Below are 6,065 nucleotides of genomic sequence, written 5' to 3' on the forward strand. Positions count from 1 at the left end.
ACTGTACCATGTAAGCCCCCCTTGGAAAAAGGCATTTTTGCACATATTTCACATTTAGAAAACATTTAGTTTGTATACTCAACATTTTTAATCCTTAAGCAGTGTATCTATCAGTAGGGCTACATGTATTGACTAATGGTTTGCTCACTACGCTAACTAGCATAACTCATCTTTCTACATAAAGCCAAATGGTAAAAAATGACAATGAACTACCTGTTTATACACAAAAAACAATAAACAATAATCTCACAATTTACATAATATGAATCTACATACTAAGTCAGTGGCTGAAAATAATTGAAAAGAGGCTCTATCTGAGGGGTTCAAAAACACCAAAGTTTTGAAGCAACTTCTGAGCCTCCTTGAGACTGCACAGATGTAAGCGAGCCTTATTCAATATTGACAAATTAAAGACATTGTGTGATTAGACAAAATAATGAATAGCATTAGAGAGGCCCCTCTTTTTCTAAAAAATGACTTCAAAGTTACACATGGGCTTAAATGGTGCCTGGGCTTAAAGGTCCAGTATGTAGGAAATAATGGAAAATAAACTGTAACCATTCCAAAAATGATCACCATATGTTGTCAGAGAGTAAGGAAACACGATGAATTGAAGTAACTAGTGCAGTGCCCGTTCAAACATGCCATTCCTGAAGAAAACCCGTAGCCCAATTACATGCCCACAGGTATGCCTGCTTTAAAAATAGGATGATAGGGAAACATCATTCCAGCTAAGCATTCAATAATGAATACTGAATATTATAATATAGCCTATAATTAATGTGGCCTCTAATACATGTGTAGCAGCTAATCAATTTACGCATGGCTGCATGTGACATTTCCACAGATCAGAATGACATAAGCCTAACAATTGTTTTGAGTTAAGGCTATTAAGCTTACTGAATAACTTCCTAATACTGAAGACAAACCATTTTGTGGAATGATGCATCATTGTTTGAAATTTGCAACGATGTGACTCAAAAACAGTCTTTAGCATAAGTGACGTCGCTCAGTCTGCCACTTGTTGTTGTCTAGCTATGTGGCATTAGCCTATCGCTCGTTTCAATTTGGGACCTTGCAGTCGGAATTGTCGTTTGTTTAGTCAAAGTCTAAAGACAGTCCAAAGTAACCTGGGCTATTCATAAGTGACATCACACTGTCTGCTACTCGTTGCTTGTCGCTGGTTATGCTTTGCATGTGTGGCATTCTGGGACGTTCTTTGATTCGGGACCATTATCGCTTGTTTCAATTTAGGACCTTGCAGTTTGAATTGTCATGTGCTTATTCAAAGTCTAAAGACAGTCCAAAGTAGCCTGGGCTATTCGAAGTGTCCGCTTATTGCACATCATTTTTTACGTAATTTTGAAGAGCCACTGCATATAGCCTACCTGTGTGTGTTGGCATGTTGGCGTGTTGTTGCAAAATCCGTGGAGTTATCTTGCACTTGCTTAAGTTTTTACCCGTGTAACCTACACTGATCCAATTCTGCCAAAGCCCTGCTTCTATCCTCACTGGTAGCTTTAGCTTACAGTCCTACAGTGCTGTGTGGGAGGGGGAGTGGCTAGCGGCGAAAGCCAATGCGTGCTTCTTTTACCGATATAGGCTATTTAACGATATCTTTTGCTTTTCTTATCCAAACAACGTCAGTGCACTTACTCATGCCTGTAGGAAGACACCTGCCAAGTTTGTAATCAGTCTGACAAACGGTCAGCGAGATATGCGTGCCACAGACACACACACACACACACACGGACACACAGACACTTCTTGCTTTATAGATAGATGGCTTATTTGACAACATTACTCTAACCCGTAAAACCCATGAAAAAAATGTGTTATGGGGCGGAATATCTTGGAATTTTCGTTTATGTTTTGAACGATTAATTCTAGAATAGTGTAATGGGCTAGCGCGTCCTCCTATTTGGGTTGCCAAATTAGCAAAGGCCAACTGTCAACAGCTGTCAGTTGTAGCCTAGTCATGAACGCCTACGAGTGGCAGGAAAATTTCCAAAATTAAAACAAGAAACAAATTAAGTGGACATCGGAGGAGCTTCCTGAGATGGTGACGTCTTCGTCAAACGAAGAACATCAAGTCTGACGCAGAGCTGGCCATATAGACCTCTCCAGAATATATCCCGCCTCCTAACTTCCGTATCCATCCAACTTCCGGGCGTGGATTGTCTATGGGAAATAACATGGCGTTTTGAAAGATCGTACCTGTCAAACTCTGTAGGTGACAAAGTAGAAAAAGCTGCTGGGCAGATTGGCCTACACACTTCTGCGATCTAGTTTCCACTGGATTTTTTGATTTTCGGTGCCGTTTAAGTAGTATAGTCTATAGTATACTACTTAAACGGCACCGACAATCAAAAAATCCAGTGGAAACTATATGGCAGAAGTGTATAGGCCAATCTGCCCACCAGCTTTTTCAACTTCGCTACCTACAGATGTTTTACCTGTATGATATTTCGAAACGCCATGTTATTTCTCATAGACAATCCACGCCCGGAAGTTGGATGGATACGGAAGTTACGGAGGCGGGACTTATTCTGGAGAGGTCAATTTCTCCACAACAGGTAGCCTAGGCTAAACTTCATCTGCATCGCTAACTTCAGCTAAATATGTTACGTTGGTTAGAGAGGTATTTTCTGTTTTCACTGTTTCCGTAATGTGTAGCTGGGAAAATAGAATTTCACAAGTGGGGTGTCATTGGAAAGGGGAGGAGGTGTAGTTTCAGAAACATCCCTTGCAAAATCCTTCATGGGCTATCTGTCGCGGTTCTAGTGCTGAAATTCTGCAATTTCACAAATATATACTGTATTTTCAGAGGGGCAAAAAAGGGCATTTTCTACCATAGAATTTCACAAGTGGGGTGTCATTGGAAAGGGGAGGAGGTGTAGTTTCAGAATGTGGTGAAAGATCCCTTGCAAAATCCTTCATGGGACATCAGTCGCTGTTCTAGTGTTGAAATTCTGCAATTTCACAAAATATATACTGTTTTTAGAGGGGCTAAATATCAAATTTTCCACCATAGAATTTCACAAGTGGGATGTCATTGGAAAGGGGAGGAAGTGTAGTTTCAGAATGTGGTGAAAGATCCCTTGCAAAATCCTACATGGGATATCTGTCCCTGTTCAAGTGTTGAAATTCTGCAATTTCACAAATACATATATTTTCAGAGGGGCAAAAAAGGGCATTTTCAACCATAGAATTTCACAAGTGGGGTGTCATTGGAAAGGGGAGGAGGTGTAGTTTCAGAATGTGGTGAAAGATCCCTTGCAAAATCCTTCATGGGACATCAGTCGCTGTTCTAGTGTTGAAATTCTGCAATTTCACAAAATATATACTGTTTTTAGAGGGGCTAAATATCAAATTTTCCACCATAGAATTTCACAAGTGGGGTGTCATTGGAAAGGGGAGGAAGTGTAGTTTCAGAATGTGGTGAAAGATCCCTTGCAAAATCCTACATGGGATATCTGTCCCTGTTCAAGTGTTGAAATTCTGCAATTTCACAAATACATATATTTTCAGAGGGGCAAAAAAGGGCATTTTCAACCATAGAATTTCACAAGTGGGGTGTCATTGGAAAGAGGAGAGTGTAGTTTCAGAATGTGTTGAAAAGTCCGATGCAAAATGACATGTAGGCCGTAGGGAATACATTTACTGTAGAAAAACTTCAAAATCTGCTACCAACTACATACCACCCCCCCCCCCCCCCTCTAAATTACCAAATTATTTAATAGAACACAAAAGGCAACATTTCTCAAAACATTCGGCAGTGGAGTCAACAGAAAAAAGATATACAGGCTTTTGAACGTCTGTGAACAATGCCTGTTCATCTGCAACAGGCACATGCCTGTGTTATCGCGGATTTGCGGTCAACACTGGCCCCTTGTGGACGAGGTAGAAAATTGCATTATTTAAGGTGGAACGGAAACTTAACTCCCCCGCGATCTGAAAGTGGTCTTCCCCGCGGAAACGAAAGTGGTGCCAAGTTCAGCCTCGTGTAATCTTGGTTAACTTTAATTAGCAGTGTGTCAATGGTGAATTTGGATTCCTTGTATGAGAAAACATATATTTTAACATTTTTATTGCATTTGTATTATGTTTTAAGCCTGAGATATGGAAAAATATCCAAATAGTGGCAATTTTGGACGCCATCTTGAATATCTCAGAAAGCAGGGGGATTCACGGGGACTTTTAGTAGGCCTATGTTATTCCTAAAGGTATTCTGAACATATCCTGAAAAATTCAGCTTGTTACTAATTTGTTCCGGGTTTGAGCTAATGCTCTTGGACTAATGGCTATACCCTGAGACTGTACACCGTGAAATGTAGGCTTAGGCTACTTTGATTCCAGCTTGGTTGTAGTCTATGCGATTAAAAAACATGTGTGTGTGAAATGTCCAAACAATGAAAACGCTTTCATTATGGCTGCTTTAGCCACAGACCTTAAAGTTTTTATGCTTTGAGCGCACTCGAAACGAGGCGGTGCCAGTTGCAGTGGCAGCACCTAACTGGTTCACGTGTGGAGGTGGCGCTGCGAACCACAGGTGATTCATTCCAGAGAATGAAGCAGTTGGTGCTTCGGACGTCATGTCACGTGATTTTTCCGTACCAAAGCAAACTTCGGAGCAGTGGTTCAAATGGAATTGTAGTTAATGGTTTGAAGCACGTATCGAAGCTTCAGCGTCAGACTGCCATCATTAGTGGTAGGTCTATGTTGTGAATAGCCTACATCGTGCCAATCATGTGTTGAACTTGTGATCTCGCAGCTAGATGGTGTAGTGATTCGTGAAGCATTGCACACGCGCAGTTCTACCAGAGCCCGTCTACGGACTTCATAACTTCTTATTAGACATTCTCTGGTTCTACCCGAAATATATGTATAAGTACCCAAAATATGACCGCCGAGAGACTTTCGACTTGCCTAAAAGGACTTTGGTCAGAGAATGTAGACGGGCTGTTTTGGTGCTGTGAGTAGTAGCCTACTGGGCAGTACCAGTCTACTGGGCTGCAGTAGTGACAACACCGGTGTTGCACCAAATTCTGTGACCTGTCGAATTTTGTGACTCTAGAGGGCGCTGTTTTATTGGAGTCTATGAATGTACTGAGCTGTACTGACACACTGATGAGGCAATTCTGTTATGTGTATAATTCATCTAATAAACTTTGTACATTTTTGAAACATGGAACATTGTCTGGGTGTGGGTGTATTACTCCACAGGCCTGCCTGTGTATCTACCTCTCTATACTATCTCTATAGAGTAGAGCTAACTCCAGCGAAGAGGTGGACTTCAGCAGGACAGGTCACATATGTTGATAGGCCTACTGTCAAATTATGTTACCCCACTATAACTCTGCAGAAATAGACTGATATTGTACATTGTCATTGACATCAGCAAACACTTTATTTTACATTATTGACAAACTCCTTGTCATTGTCCATAGATATATACACTAGATGTCGCCTTCTGCTTCTCAGCATGCGTCAACACCGCCGCCATCTTTGTACAGGGATCTGAAGCGCTAAACTAGTTCTCCTGTATTGTCAGCGTTACCTATTTAGCGACGTTTGGCCATCCCCAGCGATAGAAAACCTTTTTAGCGATTAGCGACACATTTGGGAACTTCTCACAATGATGGCAGATCGGCTTCTTTGTTGTTGAAACGTAAGAAAATCACCTTTCTCATGGCTTTGTCATTTATGAATTCAGCTACATCTCGTTTGCCCATGGCACTGACCCATGATTATAAAAGTTAACGACTGGCGTAGCCTATGTAGTAGCAGAGGTAAATGTTCTACAGATCTACAGCAACTTCTGGTGAGATTACAACTTACATGAGTAAACGAGACGAGGGGTATGTGGCCTCAACCAGAGCAGAGCCTGTTTACTTTCATTGTATCGAACCTGGTTGCAGTTTACTCATTGTTCCTCTAGGGGCCGCCGCTAGCTAGTGCAGAATGAATAGGAGTCTATGGGGCTAGACGGGTAAAATGTATCTTTATTATCGTCTTAAGCTTAGTTTTCTCTAGACTCAACCATAAAAACATGCCTGTCAGTT

The sequence above is a fragment of the Alosa pseudoharengus genome, unplaced genomic scaffold, assembly GCF_046254945.1.
Source record: "Alosa pseudoharengus isolate Yale_2024_CS ecotype anadromous, Long Island Sound unplaced genomic scaffold, YU_APseudo_1.1 YU_APseudo_1.1_scf_9, whole genome shotgun sequence".
Lineage (NCBI taxonomy): Eukaryota > Metazoa > Chordata > Actinopteri > Clupeiformes > Clupeidae > Alosa > Alosa pseudoharengus.